General features: G+C 31.6%; 2 non-coding genes across 2 annotated transcripts; one reads left to right on the top strand and one right to left on the bottom strand.

The window, feature by feature from the left end:
• Positions 1 to 7,032: 7,032 nt before the first annotated feature.
• Positions 7,033 to 7,112, top strand: Trnal-uag. The gene has a single exon. It is a non-coding gene; the product is annotated as a tRNA-Leu (tRNA).
• Positions 7,113 to 7,833: 721 nt separating this feature from the next.
• Trnal-uag lies at positions 7,834 to 7,913 on the bottom strand. The gene has a single exon. It is a non-coding gene; the product is annotated as a tRNA-Leu (tRNA).
• Positions 7,914 to 9,732: the final 1,819 nt, after the last annotated feature.

Genomic DNA, 9,732 nt, shown 5'->3' with positions numbered 1-9,732 from the left:
ATTTTATAAAGAATGGTGACGTTCAAAATACTTTTCAAAATGCATAGCTCGGTGATTTTAAACATGTTTTTACAATAAAATGTTTGTTCGCCGCCTTTTTCTGTGCTTTTCTATCAGAACAGACAATACAATCTCTTTTTTCTTTCTCTCGCATTTAGAATATGCACTGATTAGTCATTGTATTTTTTTCATTTTTTGTTGCCATAATGGTTTGTTTTTTCCTATTATATTGTCTAATAATTCAACTGTAAAATATAAATAAATAATCTCTTGGATGTCTTATATTGTTTGGTATTTTTAGTCGGAGTGTTTTGTTGATGTATTCAAACTCGATTATTGAAGGAGAATCGGCACATTCGCTAATTTCTTTTCGCTCTTCTTTGATTTGTCGAACTTCTTCTTTTTGTTGGTTGGATAATTCATCATCTAAGTAATTTCGTAAAAAGTTTTCGTTTTATTTGAAACTCATCTTTCACAACTGCTTATTCACAAAATTTTTCCATTCGTTTTGCCACATTTAAAAGCGCTCGGTCGTTTTAAATATGAAAAAAGACTATGTAGCAAAGAAAAAGCTAAAAATACTTCTAAAATAACTTAAAATTATTTTCAAAATACAACACTGTTTATCACCGCTATATGTAATTTATTCAACTTTTCGATGCAAACTGAGTCATAATTTATAAAATAGCCTGTCCTCACAAAGTATGTTTGTCCACTCAGGTGGACAGCCATCCCCAAAGAGTTAATAAAATATAAAATGATGACTTAATACAATTATCATTGCTAAATCAGACAAAGGAAATACCAGGGAATTTCTCAATGACGCTTTTAGAGTAAACCGCATGAAATTAAAAAATATAAGATAAAACAGCATAGCGCTGTGAAACAAATAATTTACATACTATTAACACCATTTCACGTGGTATAAGTAAATTTGCTTTACCCATTATAATATTACTGTCAATTTATTACCAGACAAAGGTAATGTCAGAGCAAGAGTCAGCAAGTAACTCCGTCCGTAGTATCGCAGCCAGCCGCGGTCCCCGACTTTGCGAAATTATTCATGAACTGAGAGCCGAGACGCGTCCCAGCCGTGAATCCTATTCCTATTCGTTTATGTATCCGTGTGTTTTCACATTAACTCATCGGCTGGCGTCGCAGAGCCTCAGGGGAATCGCGAACTTACACCTCATGCAATTTATATGATATAACGTCCGTTGTCCGCGGTAAGAATAAAACGATATTTCAGGTCGTGCCGTTTGGCCAATTGGGCGCACTCTCGTACTGGGATTTGTACCGTGGAATATAAACATACTTTTATTCATAAGGACACTTTTGCTTTTCATTAAAACCTTTTGTGTGGAATATTTTATACGTAGACGTGGGGGTATATGGTCTCATAGACAGTATATGATCGTCGTTGTCGTACTAATTCATTAATTAATAATTTGCCTTGTCACTCGAATGTGTTCCTATAATTTTTACGTTTTACGACCTCCTGAATTTTCTGGCATACCTTAAAAAAAATGTATCTTGGTGTGTGTATATGTATTTATAAATGTCAAGGTTTGTGTGAACACAGATCAACCGATTTGAATTATTCTAAAAGCATCTATTTTCTATTGTTAAAGAGACGTGCTGATTAGTTTTTCGCAAAGATTGGTCCACCCATTTTGGAAGAATCATCAGTACATCCGATTAGAATTATTCAAAAAACGTTCCAGTCATATTGATTCAGTCAACTGCAAATACTAGCTAGTTGCCATAACAACGCATTTTATAGGTGAATTGCTCTATTAATTTACTTGAACTTTTTACATTCCGTATAATTTCTTCTCAGATACAACTTCAATAATCATCTTACTTTGCACTTATATAAAACAAATATTTTAAAACAACCTTGCTGCTCCTTATGCGCTAACATCTTTTTACAGATTCAAGTAGTTTTAGCATTTATTGCGAATGCAAATACTCCAATAAATCAACGTAATAACCGAGAGAGTACTGTTATATAATCCTTCGCATATTTTTATTATTAAACGTTATGCTCAGCAATTGAAAAAAGTCATATTTCTCTTGAAGTTTCTCCTGAAGTATTTTTCTTTATCCCGTGTGATTTGTAAAGAATCATTTGTAAAAGTTTTCTCGGCTTTACTTTTCAAATGAAGGAGGATTATTTGCTGGAAGCAATTTGTAAAAATATTGTTAAGATTGCGGGAATATTTAATGTTTATCTTCAGTACTAATGCTGAATTATAATATATGATTTGAGTTTTCCTAACAAAATTTTCCATTTCTTTTCACGTAATATACATCTTCAAGTCAAATCAAGGTTTTGTCTGATTTAGTTTTGCAAATATTCAGTTGCAGGAGGTTTTTTCAATATTTCATTCGGCACGTGTCGATGATTTTTCTTGTTGCTCATTATTGTATAAGTTGACAAAAATTTGCGTATTTATATATAAATTTCTAGTTACACAACACTGCATTGGGATTTCAGTATGTATTATATATTTGTGTATAAAGATGTTTGCATATAAAATAATAGTATTACTGCCCTAGGGCAGGTCCTTGAGCTGGGATAAACTCCAGCTCGATTCATGGAAGAATAGTGTGAGGTTTTCCATTGTCATTTTATACCGCAGTGCCCTGAAAAGGATATTACCAATTGGAAACAAATTTTTAATGAATATTTTCAAGTTAAAATAGACATCGCTACTGCGCAATATCAGGTTCTCCATAGCGGGATTTGAATTCAAGACCCCGAGTATTAGAAGATTAAAAAACTAATTAGCATGTTTCTTGTCTGATATCATTCGAACAGATCCTAAATTTATCCTATTTCTAAAGCAATTTCGATTCAATGAAAACATGTTTTAAGAAAAATAATTGTATGTAATGAAATGATCTAACTTTTATCCGAATATACCTACATTGTTACTACAGAAGATAAACCGCAAATCTCGTTTCTTGCAGTAAAGAAAACGAGTCGATCTATTCCTCCGGTTTTGCATAAACAGACATCAAGCTATCTACAAATAGATTCTCCTGTGCAACTTTCTGAGTATCATTACCCCTAAATTCTACACTATGTATGTCGGTTATAGACCGACATTAAGACGAAATGTCGGCATACATCGACGGTCTTCCTCAGATCAATTCGGTCGACCTGTCAAGCATACTGCCTTCTAACCGAGGGTGACACTGTCGCAACGTGGATTAAGGGAAGAAGAATTACTACTCCAAATGGGGGATGAGCAGGTGGGAAAAGGGTGGCTCAATGTTCGGCTGTCGGCAGATTAAAGAATCGATGTTACGCCCTGAACGTGTAAAAAATTCGGCTCGTTTGTCCGGGGATGTCTGTATTGGATAGCAGATTTTGTAATGAACATTTGGAATCGAAATAGCTGTTGTACATTATTTATTTACAACAATTCCATATTTTAATGAATTATTTTTTGCAATATATTTTAAAATTCCATCGGCGCCCTTCAATATAATCCATCCTATGCGAAAATACTTCTCCAATATGGTAATCCTCTGTAGGGTTACGTGTGTAACGTGTTCGCCACCGAAGGATTAAGTTCCAGTAAACTGTATCAGCTTAGAGAATGTACACCTCGATAGATACTATGAATGTACTTTAATATAACATGCATATTTGTGCACAGGACCGAATTAATAATAATAAATCATATGGAGCATTTGATATGAACATCTAGCACGTTCATGTGGATTTAGAGAGATGTTTATATGGTATCTCCTTTGCGAAAATCATATTTTTGAAAATATATTGATGAGGATGCTAATTATCAGCTAGCTATCAAGCAGTATATGATATTTCTACTTAAAGCTTTAACCTCAAGTGAAAATCTTCGTCAGTGGGCATTGCTGCAACAACTACACGCCAACACTATTAGATGTACATATATAATATATAATAAAACTAAATACTATATAGAAAGCATTTTTGAGCAAAGTGCTGTACATCACACTATATAATATTTCTGGATATTCAAAAAACAAGATACGCAAGAGTCATAAAACATGTTTCTATTTTTGGTAGAAAATTTAGACTTAGTCTATTATTGTTTAATCCATAATGACTTCTAGATTTGGCTCTGGTATGAATGGGTGACCAAAAACATATCATATAGATATAATGTATGTCGTTTTCAATGGCTTTATGATAAATCGTGAATGCCTATATGGGCTCAAAACGGTTTAAACTTTGGACGTCTATTCAGTAGAAGCTGATACATAATATGTAGACTTACTCTATGAATGTATCAATAGACTTAATTGTGACAAGCATTCACTGTAGGACACGTCAATTGCAGGATATTCATGTTTGCTGATCGGTCTTGGCTGTAACTATTAATACCATTTAGGGACAAGTCCATCTGAATAGTATATTATATACAGACACAACATGAAATTAATTGCCAAAATATGAGATAATTTGAATAACTATATCGTAATTCAAAAGAGAATTTATTCGTTATCATGAATAACAAGACAGAACACTACCAGACAAGATTGAAAGAAAAACTTTTTGCTATGTGTATACTTTTACATAAATATTTTTACTTATATTTTTAACATAGCCCGATTTACATCTACCCAACTATAATATTATAAACCATATAAAAATATTTTGGAATTTCCAATTCTATCAATTCCCACACCTTTTAGTGGTTCAAACACTTCAAAAGCTCAGCACTCACATATTTTAATATTGCATTAATAAAACTATTTCATCCAACGTCCATTGAAAAACTTTGGGTGTTCAATTCTGTGAAACGTTATGAATTTAATTTAATGTGCAAAAGTTCGAATTTTGTATATAATTCAATGACGAGGAGCGTAAATGCTTTGTGCAGAAGTTTGGAAATTTTTAATTTGAAATTGCTTGACATACATAAAATCTATTGAATCAAAGTAAATAGTAAATGCGGGTATGAAAAAAATCATTTTATTAGAGGAGTAAATTGTTTGAAAAATAAAATTCGTGGAAAAGTGCTACAATGCAATGTTATCATATTTGTATTAATTGATTTTCTATTATTCTTAACAAAAAATTATTAAAGTAATAATAATTTAAATACATTTTTTTATTTGTTTTGAACAGCATTCAGAACTTTGAGTTGTGTGGTGATACTTCTCAACTATATACCCTAACCTATGGTCAAATGATTAGACAATTTTTATTATGTACATTTTATTAATATTTTTAATACTGGTCTTAATAATTATCTTATTTCGATGCAGCAAGGCTGGGAAAATTGTTTTACTTGAAAACATTAGAAATGCATATATGTATCAACAAAATTAGATTCAGATGTAATAGTAGAATGTGCATATTTCAACCAGTTTCAGTACCTTAATGCTTATAGAGGTCAAATTAGTGCCTGATTATAATTTTTCAAAGAAATTTACCTCACACCTTAATACTACATTAAATCAATAATCATTTTTTATGATTAGTTGGATTAAAATAGGAAGTTTTTCCCCATTTCAAGTATCCTCAATTGTTAGTTCTTAGCTGAAGAGTGCTCAACTGTAGTGACCTAAAGGATTTACTTAGAAACGTACGGTTCTAATCTCATTGTATTATTGTGACCAGGTCACAACCCAGTCGGACGGCTATTATGAGAAACTAAAGCGCAAAGAGATTAACTCGGAATCCGAGTTGATCTGTTTGGCAATTCCAGCTCGTATTTCGAAAACCAAATGTCACGCCCAACTCACTCTATCTCACTACCAAGTGATAAAGTTTACCAATTAAGTTCTTTTAGAGAAAATTTACATTTGTTAAAAAAATAGTCAAGGAACAACTCAAGTACTAATGAATACATTCTACTCTTCCATCTGCATCTACTAATTCAAAATACTGATCATTGACCATTGGTCTAATTAAAAAAAGTGAATTCCTGGATTTTTCTGTCTAAGTACTAATTAGTTCCTTCTATCGATCCATTTACTCTTTACTCCTTTATCAATCAATTTCTTGAAATCTATCACAACTTCTTTTCTGAAATTATAAGGACTAAATAAATGAAGCTTATAATTTGCATTTTTCTCTTAAAATCGAAAAGAGAACCGTGGCAAAATGTATTCATTCCTCCTCCTGTTATCATTAAGATTATTCTCGTTAAGCAGCAAATTCGGAATAATTTCCGAATAGGTTGTGTACTTTAATTAACTTGATTCATTGCGGCGAGGGTAAAAATGAACTCCAGTCGGCGCATTATAGGATAGAAGTCTTCTAATGAAGACGTAAATATTCATAATTCCCCAGCAAGTCTGAGAATTATTATAGAGCGTACTAATTGAAAATGCATTTGGAAAAATTATGATTTTATGGAACTCGTAATTTTACATGAATTGATTGGTTTTACTTTTTACATTAAATTAAACGTGGTAGCTTCTAAAGATATACACTAAATAAGTAACATTACTGAATTTGAATATTTGGTGTTCGAAAACTAATTTTAATAAACAGGGTGACAGTATTAGCATTTAACAATTCTTGAAACCAAAAATATTACTTATCAAAATAAAATTATGTCTTATAATTATAATTTTTTATTATTAACATGACTTTCTCAGTCACATATTATGCAAATTCTCCTCCAACGAGGCAATATGCTCCTCGTACTCAACACGTAATAAGTTACTCATTAAAAAGTTTTGCATTGCTCTTAACGCATATAATTTTGTTCCAGAGATACGAAACGTTATTATATTTGAATTAAGTTTTAATATCAACAAGGCTAAGGATCAAACGTTAAATTTTGTTAATAACATATGAGAGAGAGTGATCATTTGGCAGCCGCGTTTGTTTTCCAAGAATTTAGTAGGTAGTAAAGGAAATATTACTGTGAATTATTGCTACGTCATATATTTTATCGTTGGATTTTGTTAAGATAATAGTAGATATTATTCAAATAATAATCTTATCTTGAACTGTGAAATCAATTTTATCACTATGGTGTGGTGCGGTCTTTTGCAAGTTGTTGTCTCTTCAAGGGCAGCGTGGCCGAGCGGTCTAAGGCGCTGGTTTTAGGCACCAGTCCGAAAGGGCGTGGGTTCGAATCCCACCGCTGTCAAATATTTTATTTGGAAAAAAATTTAATCCTAATACACGTAAATAAATATTAATATATTTTTTAATTGTATGTATGTCACAAGTAACAAAAGTGATAGTGATTTGATAAATAAAAAGTCAATTTTTTTATGGGTGTAACAAGTTTTTCAAAATGATAATAAAATAAAATTTGAACGTTTTTCTTTATTTTTCTATAAAAGGCATTTTACTATCTTTTTATTTTTAAATTTTTAATTGATACAAAATATCTTCAAAATCAGTTATAAAATTAATATTTTTTATACGTATTATTCTATATAATTTTGAAAAATATGAAATAAAGTCCTCTGACGTCTTAACCCTTTCCACTCTGGAATCCCGAAATTAATATGTATTTCGTCGCCGGAGCGGCAGCATCCGAATGGAAAGGGTTAATTTTAATGGGACGATTTTTGTATATACATGTATTTGTATTTCTTATAAACATACATAAGTTGTATACCGTCCAATTTATAAGCACTCTATTTTGTCTATAATGATATACAAAATTTACAGTGTTTATAATCTACTAAAAGTATTCAAAATAATTGGTATCAATCATGGATCAATTTCTATTGATTATTTTTATTTCTTGAATGTTTAGTTACCGTACGGGAAGTTCCAGCAATTTGCCTTAAGCTCAACTAGTTTAACTTTAAAATAGTGTTCTATGTCTAATATTTCGAAAAAAATAAAATATTATTTGACAGCGGTGGGATTCGAACCCACGCCCTTTCGGACTGGTGCCTAAAACCAGCGCCTTAGACCGCTCGGCCACGCTGCCCTTGAAGGTACAACCACTTCCAATTTACCACACTGCAGTTTGAAAACCCAAATCCAAATGAGGGCAAAAGGGTTTTTGAAAATATTGAATTTCGACGTTTCGTATCTAGATACTTTACATCCTCAAGCTAAAATTTGTCGGCTTACAAAAACTTTTTTTTTTTAATATGAAATTTGAAAACAGTTTTTTTTTTGTAAAAATATCAAGCACAAAAAATTAATTATTATTAATTGTGCATATTCTAAAATGATATACTTCTAGATATATATAATATCAACGTCCGTGTATAATCAGAAATGGAATAATTCCAAATACTGTTACAATTTCCCCACAATGTATTTTTCTTTCGCCGAATTTTCACATATTTCGGGCGCAGAGCAGAAACGTGTGATATAATTTCCAGCGTTTCCTTCCGCGTTGTGACGGTTTTGAAAGTTTTGTTCGAAAATACTGTGTCAGAGAAAGATTCGCACAGACGAGAAGGGATTTCAAAAACTCTTCGTGACATTTTCCAAATGGGATGACGATTTTGTTTAACATTTCAACTCGAGCATATAATAAGGGTCTTATGTGTATTGGTAATATAAGATATTTTCAGGAGCCGAAATATTGAACGTAAATAAGGCCAATGATTAGATAATTTTCACATGCAGAAAATATTTTACTTCTAAAAACCAAATTTGGTGAGCACCTACAAATTAATTAAGACTTCGAGTTCTTATTGAATTTTATCAAATGATTTTGAACTTGAGTCTGTCGCTTTAGAGTCAAATTTAAATACTCATGCTTATTAATTTTGATGTCAGCGATTCAGAATCATTTTGGAACGTCGAGAAATATAAACTTTGTAGAAAGTTAATAGATAGTAAGCTCAATGCAAGTTGTCGTAAAGTCCAAGATATAAAGTGAAAAATTGAGAAAGTGAAAATGATATAATGACAATCCCAGAAACAAGACAAAAAGCTCCAAGGTCAAAATTCGGATTCAATAATAATTCTACCTGCGTGTTTCCTCGTCTCTATCAATTTTCCAATATTGATGTCACGGAATTTTTCATCCTACACGATTTTGAATACAAACGTCGAGTGGCTGTGGTACTTCCATTCATCCATAAAAATCTGAAACATTCTACACGTGTTAACGAGAACCCTCATGATCTGCTGAAGGCTGAATGGGTTCATCCATGCGGCATTTCGATAATGCTGTATAAACATCGGAGCGCGGCATTCCGACAAATGTGGATAGAGAATACTTGAAATATGAATTTATGGCCTATAAATATATAGTTTTTATACCACTCGATAGTAATGGAAATGTTCAGGTCTGAACTATAATGGGAAATAGTGGTACTTCAGAAGACATTCGAAGCGTACTTGTGGTATATACATATTCTTGCATTCATGATTATACGTTTATGAAACAAAATAGTTAGGATATTTTAAGAAAAGTATTTTAATATTTATTTTACAATCAAACATTACAAGAATCTATTCATCCATTAAAACCTTAGCACTATTTAATTTGAGAGAATTTATAATTGAGTTTTGCATCCAAAACAGCTTTCAGATTCTAGTTCACTATTACAGAGTTCAGATGATATTGTTAAAACAACATCTAAACAAAAGCTGCATGATGTATTTAAAATAAATTTTGAATTCTCAGTTTTATATTCTACTATTATTTTCAAGCTATTCTGTCGAAATTTCATCACAAATATTTTCCATTCACTTATCCAGAAAGTTGCAATTACGAATTTTATTTTCCTGGTGCTACATATTTAATTTTCAAATCCACTATTTAACTGTTATACTTATAGCAG

Source organism: Ctenocephalides felis, unplaced genomic scaffold, assembly GCF_003426905.1.
Source record: "Ctenocephalides felis isolate EL2017-DRISC unplaced genomic scaffold, ASM342690v1 CF-g0.4_SCAFFOLD_00721, whole genome shotgun sequence".
NCBI lineage: Eukaryota > Metazoa > Arthropoda > Insecta > Siphonaptera > Pulicidae > Ctenocephalides > Ctenocephalides felis.
This window is presented reverse-complemented; position numbering and strand designations above follow the sequence as displayed.